Source organism: Atta colombica, unplaced genomic scaffold (genome assembly GCF_001594045.1).
Source record: "Atta colombica isolate Treedump-2 unplaced genomic scaffold, Acol1.0 scaffold25, whole genome shotgun sequence".
Taxonomy (NCBI): domain Eukaryota; kingdom Metazoa; phylum Arthropoda; class Insecta; order Hymenoptera; family Formicidae; genus Atta; species Atta colombica.
The window spans coordinates 201332-212877 of NW_017259348.1; the positions used below are offsets into that span (position 1 = coordinate 201332).

The 11546-nt window shown below is 33.0% G+C and overlaps 1 protein-coding gene across 1 annotated transcript in view; it reads left to right on the plus strand.

Moving 5' to 3' along the window:
• LOC108688938 (homeobox protein Nkx-6.1-like) overlaps positions 1 to 11546 on the plus strand; it is a 42315-nt gene that overhangs the window by 30356 nt on the left and 413 nt on the right. The gene's annotated exons all lie outside the window — the stretch shown is intronic.

Here is an 11546-nt window from a genome sequence, read left to right on the forward strand (position 1 = left end):
GTCCGCTTCTCCGCCTCTGCCATGTATCATCATGGCGGTATATGTACGCGGCGCGGCGCGGCGTGGCGTGATAAATCACGGCAGCAGGCGGTGTACCCTTCGTTCACCTCCCACTACCATCAGTGTGCCGTATCACACTGCACCACTCCACACCACATCGCGTACTCTCGAAATTGGCCCACATGTACTTGACTCCATAATGCCCACGATTCTACCGGCTTGATTCTCCTCTCGGCGAGCCAAGAACCTGGCTCTCTTTCCTCTTCTCTCTTTCTCTCTCTCTCTCTCTCTCTCTCTCTCTCTCTCTCTCTCTCTCTCTCTCTCTCTCTCTCTCTCGATAAAACTAACTTTATTTTTCGACCGAACCTGCCAGCTACCTTCCCAGCCGCTGTTGCTCAGATCGTCTCTCTCCTTCATCTCGTATGTCCCTCAATTCATTCATCCATCTTTCTCTCGCTCTTTTCTTTCCTTCCTTCAACCCCGCCAGCGGAACGATCTCGTCGAGATCACCGGCACGGAATTATATCGGGGTGTATACATGGGCGCCCGAGACGCCATTATGTTTTATGGGCCGCGTAATTGCATGGGCCGGTCTTGGGAAATTATTAGGAACCTTTTCCGGGGGACCAATATTTCGATACCGGCGCAAGGAAAGTAATGCCCTCACTTGTACATAGTATGGGAAACTGGATTATCACAGCGATGAGAAACTGCGTCGATGACGTTTGATAAACCGAATGCACGTAGCTTTTGCGATGATGCACGCGGTAATTGCTTTTTGATGGACGCTTACACCCTGTCAATTATTTTCAAAATGTATCATTCTGCTTGGACAATTGCATGCGAGACATTCTTGCTAACTTTTGAGACGATACAATAATGTCATCGCTAATAAATGTCATTAATATAATGAGAAAGTACATACATAAGAAATGTAAGCTTGTATATCACGCATTTATTTAACTTGTGATTATAATAGAGCAATAAAGAGTGTATAATAGAAAAAGAAAAGATTTAGAAACAACTTATAATTATGTTTAATTTAATAAAATAAAAAAAGTTTGTTGAAAGAGAGAGAGAAATGTAATAAAATTATGATATTAATCCATACTTTGATATTTTAATTAATATCAGGTGATATAAATGCTCGATATAAGTAATCAATAATATTTTATGATAAAATTAAAAACATCACGTAAATATATTTATATTCGCGTTATATAATTTTTATGTACTTTATATCATTAATTACATATAATTAACGTTTTATGCAAACATTATTTTTATATATTTTTTAAATATATACATATGCGTAAGAATCATTACGGAATGTTTTTTTGGTATATCACAAGAATCGTTTCGATGCATTTAGTTTAACGGATGTTCATCATTGAGTCAGTCGACCACTCATGTCGAGACGTCTAAAGATATTCTACATAATGCGTTTCTTGTCTAAATTAGCGGCACTGTGCGTTAACATATACCGTTCCTTCAGGTACACATGTCACGCACATCGTACGTTCCCGGAAATTCATATTAGAGTTGCATTTCGCGTTTGCAAAAACTTAATTTACATAAATCAGGAGTAACTGCTACTATGAAAAATTTCTCAATAGAGACAGTTTGTATTTCATAAATAGACAGAATAGAATATGATTTCATTTTCAAGACACGATAAAAGAGAGAACACAAATCTTATTGTAATATACCTCATAAACGATACTTTTGTTTCTAAGTTAGCAAAAGAATTAACCAATTAAATTTTTGATCTTATATCTTACATAAATACATTACAAAAAATTATTAAATTTTAATAAATCATTTATTTGAATAATATTAACTAAATATTTATTAAATATAAAAATATATTTGCTTGGTACAAAAAACAGTAATTCGATTTAACAATCATTTCTTTTTATTAAGTAAATATTTATTCACTCCAACTTCTAAGCATTATAAATGTTGGCATTATTCAAATTAATTAATATTTATTTAAATACAGGATATATTTTCTTCTCAGTAAATAGATGTTCCTTTATTATATTTTTTTCACAATGACGGTGCTGATGGATTATTAGATTCCCCTAGGCAGTCTTTCGATTTCTCTACCATACGCGCAAAATCATTTTTGGAAGGATTTTGGAAGGAGATTGAGCAGACGTTTACGACTAGAAGATAGATAATAACATAAATTTTCGATCGCATTTACATTATTTCTACGAATTGATGATGGCAAATGCTGAATATTTTTAGCTAAAAGAAGATGTTAGCAACTATTCTGGGCGGCGAAGAATGCTTTTATTGTAGTCATGAAATGGCAAAACTTTACAAGTGAAATAGACAAAAAAATTATGTGCACTGAGTAAATTTTTTGATATCATAAATAGCACATTTAAATTAAATGTTCCAATGTTCAAATATGTACCTATGTCTGGACACAAAATTTATTATTATTAATTTCAAATTTTTTACTATTACTGTATTATAATTTAATTGCATTTAAAGATTACAATTAAATTGTAATATTACATTTCAAAAAACGATATTTGAGATTAATATTAACTTAAATAAATAAAGTGTTGTGTAGATGTCCGGACATAGATACTGTCCGGTCCTAGACTGGACAGTACATAAAATTTTATTTATTTAAAAATTAATATTAATTTCAAATACTTTCTTAAAAATTAATTTAAATTAGTTGTCTTTCATCATTAAACATTTATTTATATTAATATTTCTATATTAATATTTATATTAATATTATATTAATATTTAGTATATTAATTTTCTAATTGTGGTCGGAAACTGAGACAATTACGTCCGAGTGTCCGATTGGCTGTCCGGCCACTACATTGACGCAATCTATTATTTATTTAAATATTTTAATTGATAATTGTTAGTTCAAATAATTTTTCCTTGTTTAAAAGAAGTCTTGAGTTTTCAAATGAATACACAAATATTTATATTAAAAATCTTTCTAATATTATAAATTGTATTATTTATGATCATACGCTTAAACGTCCAACTACTGGAACATTTATCTTATATACTATGTTATAAATAAAGAGACACTATTTTCTCCTCATTAAAAGTACTTATAGTATAATATTTTTGTTAAGATAAAATCTTTTCAGTATTTAAATTGATAGATTGACTCTTCTTTTTAAACATCGGAACGTCGCGTAGAAATTAAACAAGGAGTATTTTAATAAACGCGGGAACATCTCGATTGAAGATGATATAACGTAAAAGAGAAACAGTTCTTTTCTATTAAGGCGCAGAGTGAGCGGGAGTGTATACATCTTGAAGAATTAAGAACAGTTGTTCTAATAGGAAAATACTCTCGCATACAGAAATTCGTGCTTGAATTCTGAGAATGTTAACAGTATAACATTAACACGTGTAAATGAAAAAAGGGCAGAAGTATGCTCTATGCTTTGAATTAAAAAGATTCATTAATGACTCTAACTACTGCGGCAATATGTATTCGATATTTCAACGTGCTGTTATTATACCTGATAACTCACTTTATAATGGCGTATATCGAGATAGAATCGCTACGACGAGTTTTCCAAGAGCGGAGAATGCCTCGTCATCCCGCCGGGAGAAGAAGAGAATCGTAAAAGTACACCGGGATCACGACGGCCGTCGCGAAATTTGATTCCGAAATAAAAATAGAATATTGGGGATAACGCGAATCGGTGAAGCCATTTGATCTCCGTACGGGGCCAAATGGGCGGTCGGGGGGTGTCGCGGGGGAGGAACCGGGGGAAGAGAGGAAACATATCGATATGGGGAAGCGCTACGGCAACGGAATACAGAGGAGCGCATTATCGCCGGCAAGCCAACTACCCTCTGTCGTCCGACTACCCCCGTCCACCTGCTCTCCCTCTCGCTCTTCCAGATATACCCGCGAAGAGATCGCGTTACTTATTACTCGAAGAAACGTTCTGTTCCAAGCACTCTGTAATATTGCGAATCGTGGAATCTTGCGATTACTTCGAACCGATTGACGACGCAAAATCGCGGCTGCATGCCGCGATTCGCGACACCTTGCGCGATTCGGATCGCTCGAGGGTGTACGACGAGAAAATTTCCTTTTTCGATTCCGTATATGATGCATAAATATATATGTATGTCGTATTTATCCAATCCTTATCAAGACGAGTAGTGAAGAAACGCAAATTAAGTAAAATTAAAAATAATTTATTAATAAATATTTTATTACATTCTATTTATTTATATTCTATGTTTTTTCTTTCTGGAATAAATTTCAAAAATTTGTTGATTTTATATAATTTTTAACTTCGTTCAATTTGCATTTCTTTACTACTTTATTAAATTTTATTTAACAGAAATTAACAAAGTTCTTAAAACAAAATTGTTAAATAAATCGTTTCATTAATTGTATATTCAAAAAAGGAATAATATTTTCTGTTCATTTTAAAAGTATAACTTGATTTCCACAAAAATAAAATTGAATCCAAATAAATCTTTCTAAAATATCTCTTTACAAATTAAAATTTCAGTTAGACGGACAAGTGCAATTACTTACGTCAATCATAAATAATAATCCCGTCATCATCGTTCGCATAATTATTCACTCTGTACTTTTGACAAGTCGACAGAAAAGAGTGTTTGCCATCATCGACCTGCCTTACGACAGAGCTAATATAACATGTGACACAAATATCGAGCCTGCAGCGGTTAACACTCTCGATTTGATGGCATTTAGGAGCTCTCGTTACTCCACCCCGGTCGGTGGGTTACAAATAGGCTGTCGCGTCACGCCATATGGCGTAAATGCAAATTTTATACTAAAAGAAGCTCGGGCAGTCAATGCGTTAAAGGGCATCGGTCGAGGCTCAATAGTTTTGTTTGCATCACACGAATATGTCTCTCGCTATACTATCGTACCACATGCATCAACATGACAAAAGGCAAAAGCCAGGTTTTTCCATCACGACATAACGCGTCGCAAAAAATTAAAATCACCGTTCTCCGTTATCTTACGATATATTTTATCAGTTTCGAACAAAACTGGCTAAATATCGTACTATTATAAAATCGAAATTTGTTTGAAATTGAAATCTTGATGAAAATTTTTTTGTTTTATTGAGAAAGAAATTGAGATTATTACTTTTTTTTTTTAATTAATTTGATCAAATTGAATCAAGTCCATAAAAATTCTAAAATTATTGCGTATTTATGATATCTGTAATGTACGTATAAATTCTTGACGCAGATATTTTACTATTTTCGCAATAATGTGATTGTAGGTAATCATGTAGATAATCATTGAACATGTTTATTTTCACCGTTTTTATTTTTATAGAATAATATACTTCATACATGTAATGCAATTATTGAAATTCAAAAGCCATAAGACATATCGCGAAATCCGCGAACGAAAGACGAGAAGAAAGGGGTTACAAGGATAAAATTCTGCTAAACTCGTGGAGCCGCGGTAATGCTTAACGACGCGTGCGGAGTCATGTGTGACATTTACTCGAAGGTTTTCCGCATCATTGGTCGAATCGTTTATTATTCAAAGGGTACGCTTTTACCGGATCGCCGATAAATTTTTAAGCTCCGATGCATCTTTTTTACGCGCCAGACGCGGATATGGATTTTGGAAAAAGTTACGTTCGTCGCGACGACGACATTGGTGGTAGATCTCGCGTATCTCAATGGACAACAGGATTGATCGCGGATTAATCGTACATGTTATTTAAAAACGAACAAATTCTCCATGATGGAAAATTTGATACGCGAATATCAATTTCTATAACATCATTCTCATCAATATTATTTTTTTAAATACATGAAAGAATTGTAATATTTGTTATATTATACATTTCATATAAATTCTAAATAGCGAAATAAAAATAACTTAAAATTGTTGTGTAATTGTTGTATAAAAATTTATGAAGAAAATTAAAAATTCACAAAAATTTGTAAGAAAGACTTTATTTTAAAATATTTAGAAAATATTTCGCGTTTGTAAGCAAAAAAGTACATGAATCTAAAATACTGATAAAAATAATTTCGATCTATTTAATTTACTAAGTAACTGTGTGCTTAATTAGGAAAAATATATGAAGTTACTGAGAGGATTAAATGCAAGTAGGAGTAAAAAAGATTGGTTGTAATGTATTTATTTGGGTTATTGGCAAAAGTATTGAAAATGAATATTCTATATGCAATGCGTGTGCTAGTAGTGTGTAACTAGTGGAGAAGCGTGCCAAGCCATTGAAAATAATTCATTCTAAATACAGTAGAGACAGAAAACACAATTTCCTTTTCCTCCTTTCCTTTGATTTTTAATTAGAAAAATATATTTCACTTGCGTATACCATTCCGCACCGTTCTCTTAATACATGACGTAATTCAATCGTACGGAATGGAAGTTCCATCGTATTTCTGGCAGCGTTTCCGATTAATTGACTTTTTGGCAATCAGCGTTACTGAAAATCCTCGAGAACACTAAGTGCTCCATTTCAGCACGATCTGCTTCCCACAAACGAGAAATCATTAAATTGTCATTTACTAAAGATGATTTTGCTCTCGATTCAATCATAATTTATACTTAATAACAATTATGATAACTTTTATGTTAATTTGTAATATGAATTAATTTTTTTTTACACATCTATATAAATTATTTTTAAATATAAAAAAAATATATTTTATAAATATCTTTTTATCATACTTATTGTTAATTCTTAGTAATAATAGTTTGATATAATAGCCGATGTTATTTTACAGATCCGTACGAATATAATTTTTTATATTGTTTATAATTTATTTATATTTTAATACAAAGCATCTTTTGCAAATGGCAACAAAAGATCTACATATGTCTTCGTGCTATTTCTTTCCTATGGAAAGCAGAAGGAAAAACTGATTAGAACTATCAGAGCTGCGCCAATGGCATCTTGGAATATACGCTTTGAATAAGTGAGAGTGAGAAAGAGAGAAAAAGAAGAAGAGAGGGGAAGATAAAGAAGGAAAGACGGAGAATAATCTGTAACTGCAATCCGCAGTTTTCCTTTCCTTTCCACGCATTTACATCGAAATCCGTTCCTATGCATACACAGTTCTTCCATTTCTCCTTCTCTTTTTCTCTTGTAATCTCTGTGCCACCCCTTAAGGTCCCTAACTTGATCCTTTCTCGTTTCTTTCCCAACGGGATATCCCACCTTGTCAGTTATTTCTCTCTTTCTCTTTTCTTCTCCGATTTCTACCTACACCTAGGTTTTGCATTAATTTACACTCCTTGCTTTTTTCTCGATCGTTCCGTTCCATCTCTTTTTGCATGTCTTTGACAAGCTTCTTTTTCTTGCTACGTTTTACTTTCTCGATATTTGTGCATGTCTTGCTCTATTATCTTTTTATTATCACTATATAGACATCTTACAGAATCATACGTCGCTCGTATGAAAATTATGTTTCTTCGAAACGTTTAAAGAATGCTTTTATTGATATAACTCTTGTTTTGGATTACCTTATTGATATAACTCCCCTCCTCCCTTCACCGGAAGAAACGTTTTTATATTATTAAAACAAATTTCTTTTAAAGATAATTCTAAAGCGAGTTGTTCTAATAAAGAAAATCGTTATCGTAATAAAAAAACATTCTCAAAATAACACAATTTTTTCTTCATATTAACAAAAAACATAAAGATCTATTTTTACTAAACAATTAAAATAAAATTGAAATAAATTACAATAAAAATAAAATAAATTTTTACAACTACTTTATCATATGTATTTAAACAATTCGGTTCAAGAATAATGTTTATGCGTTTGAGTCATAGCATTTATTTAGATAATTATAGATTCGCGATGGCCTTATCATAATTTTGATTTGAGAAGTTACTCGCGCGAATTTTGTCACCCCCCTCGAGGGTGAGAACTGAGTCACACGGACGTAATCTTTCGCATAATAAATTGTCCCAGCAGCGATATCAACGGCGAGATCAGATGCTATCGGTATTATCTGCTACGAATGAAGGGAGGGAAAGGGTAGGTGGACGACCGCGGAAATCAGTGCCGCTCTCTGCGGGCCCGCCCTAAGGGCTTTACGCGAGTTACAAATGCGGTTTTGTATCTAGCTCTCGACGGGACAAAGTAATGGGCTTAGATAATCCTGATTTAATAAATCGAACAGTTGTGAGGCAACATCGACGAGGGGGAAGAGAGAACGACAACCGCTGCTTCTCCGCCTCCCCGTCTCGCAACGTGCGCGTGACTAATGCGTTCAAAAACAAGATGGATGGATCCCGGTCAGGACTTTCTTTGCATTTACATTTTCGCACTGTATCAGTCGCGACGATTTAAAGAATAACGATAGGGAAGGCTTTGCGGCTAAACTCCCAAATCGGTTTTTCATCGTTTCATCGAGAAAGATCGAGTTGCGAATTGTCCGCCCCATTTTTCAAAATTACTGCTTATAGAAATTTTCTTTGTCATATTATAACTAATTAATTAAACAATATAAAAACAAAAATATTAAAATCACGTAAATGATAGAGGAGATCGGGATTCGTTGGCATAAAAGGCAAGTTGACATTGCGTTTCGTTTATATACCTATAACGAAAGAAACGATGGAAAAGTTATCACAAAATATTTCTTTTATATCATAGATACTTTTTCCTAAGTTTCATTTAAATCAAACATGTATTACAATAAAAAAAAAGAAAAAATCTTCAATTCAAGAAGAAAATAAATTTTTGAGCATTTCATAATTTCATATTATTATTATCCTTTGACTTGAGAAAGCAAATATAAGTGATGTATTATTAATTAAAACAAGTATCTATTAATATATATATATGACACTTTATTTTAAATAACTTTTTATAATAAAATGATAAAAATGATAAAAATTAGTGCGCATGAATGGAGTACATGGCTTATATAGTATAAGAAAAAGTTAGGTTGACTTGCTTACCGCACATGTGAACATTCAATTACAACTTAACTCTGGCAAAATGTTTTATATTTAATATTTCTATATTAAAATAACGTAATTACTAACTAGAATTAAAATAATTTATATTTGTTTTTCTGTAAGGTTTTGCTAATCATTACAAAATAACTTTGAAAGATGCAATATTTATTAAAAAGTACATATCTACTATCCGAGTTTTGTTTCTATTACTTTTTTTATTATGTTTTTGTTAATTTAATATAGAGGTTATCATAAAAGCAACTACCATCGTAATGTACCACATCATGATGATATTACCCCATATCGAGACAAATTGACTACAATGTAGTATGTTCATATTTTATTTATTACAAAAAAACTATACAGTACATGTATATAATCATTACTGATATGAAAATGTAGAAGAAGATTCTTTTTATCATTATGAGTATATTTTAATCATAATAACTAATTGTTTAAAAAATCTAATTTCGAAATTGTGAAAAAGCCCCGGTTTTCCTATTTTATTAAAAATGCATCTCTGATGAACAAAATTTAGATAATTTTGATTAAACCGGCAAAATTTTTAATTTTTTTCATAAACAATTATCTTGATAAAAGTAAGTTTGATAAAGCATGCATTTAGCAATTAACTTAAAAAGAATTAATTAATTAAATTAAAAAGAATCAATTAATTAAAAAGAAGAACATTCTTATCTGAAAAAGAAAGATGTGATAAATCTTTATCTAATAAAATACAATCTGCGATTCTGGAAAAATAGGACATCGCATTTGAATTTATTAAGGGCTTAACTAAGTACTTTATCGTCTTTAAAGTTTGTTTTAGCAAAGTAAACAGGGTCGGTACTAATAGAGAGAAACTAGGTCGGCTCGCACGATCCCGAAGGGAATTCGGTAAACTTAGCATCAATTTTGATTGTCCTCAGTTTCTCCGATCCATTGAACGATATCTCTGAAATTGCGAATCTTCGCAAACGGAAGTAACTGTTTATCACGATCGCGAAACCGCAATCATGCATAGGCAAACTCGCGACCAAGCATCTATTTTTTTTTCTTAGGAATGTTTGTATAATGTTTGTATTTTCGAATAAGCAACATTATATCAATATTATTATTCGAGAAATCAATGCATTATTAATCTTAAATCTTGGCATCTATCTAAAAAAAATATTTTTTTTTCTCTGATTATAATATTTATCGAAAATATTTGTGTTTCATCTCGGAGAAAGAGAAAAGAATAAGGAGTCTTTTAAAAGAATTAAATATTTAAAAAATTTATTATTAGAAATCAAGAAAAATTCTTTAAAAAAATTATAATTAAGGATAAGCGACTTAATGACAGCCTGAATGCGCCTGAATGCGTTTAATCTTCTTTTCTCACTTTCTTTACCCTTTGTCTTTTCCTCTCACTCTCTCTTTCTTTTTTTTCTTTTTTTTATGAAGACCAACATGAAATATAAATTGAACTTTTGTTGCCGGGTCAAACTGCTTTTTTACGTCCGACATTTGCCTGCAGTCAATCCCTGCAGATTGTCCATTCGCCTGCCTCTCCGTTATCTTAATTCCTCGAGTATTTTAATTTTCATCCGAACAACCATTAACTTTTATGGCTAGCCGTTTACTTTTTAATTCGTTTACCGCTTCGCGCCCGCGCTTGCTCGCCGGGACGCTTATATCTTTAATTTAAGCTCTCGACTTGGCGGCCATTGAACAAGCTTGCGGATTGGGGTTGGATACGGAAAAGCGGCGGTGGCGGCGACGGGATGGCCGGAGGAAGGAGGACGAGGGCGAAGAGGAAGAGGGAGGAGTTTAGCGGGGGCCACACGCTGGCATGGATCGGGGGTGGTTTGTGGGTGCAATCGCGCTACGGTGAAGCTCCCCCGTGCTCCCCTGACACCCGTTACGTTAATTAAATACATTGTTGCGGGGACACAGACTCCTACTGTGTATCTCGAGCTTTATAGGTGCAGAGGGGCACCTTAAGTTAGCGCCGTTTCCAACTCCCTTCGGTCCCCGCGGGAGGCCAGTTGCCGATGAATTTTCTCCGGAACCTTTGCCCGTTAATTCAAATGTTATAGACGCCCGCTAGAGTCGAGGCTAGCGTATTAATCGAGAAAGGTTGAATGGACTCCACGGGTGGGCGATGTTAAAGACATCGAGAGTCAACTATTTCAATAATTCGTCAACAATTCGAATCGAAGGGTTGCTTCGCGATGATTTTTATTTTGAGGATTAATATGTTCTTCGAAAATCGAATTAATGTACTTGTTTAAATTTAGAAGATTATCTCGTTATCATTTCTAATTATATATTTGTTATTTATAACTATATATAGCTGAATATAAGAGATAAAACTTCCAAAAAAACTGGTATCCAAGAAAACTATGGTATTCTGAAATTAGAATCTTTTTGTAATAGGGAAGAATATTGACATTAATTGATTATTATGACGAAATGATTGATAAGAAGATTCAGAGAAGATTTGATATACTTTGTTATACGACATGACATTAAAGTATTTAGTTTTTACATTAAGTATAGGTATATACCTAACACGACTTAAGAACACAGTTTGACCCAGTCTTTTTA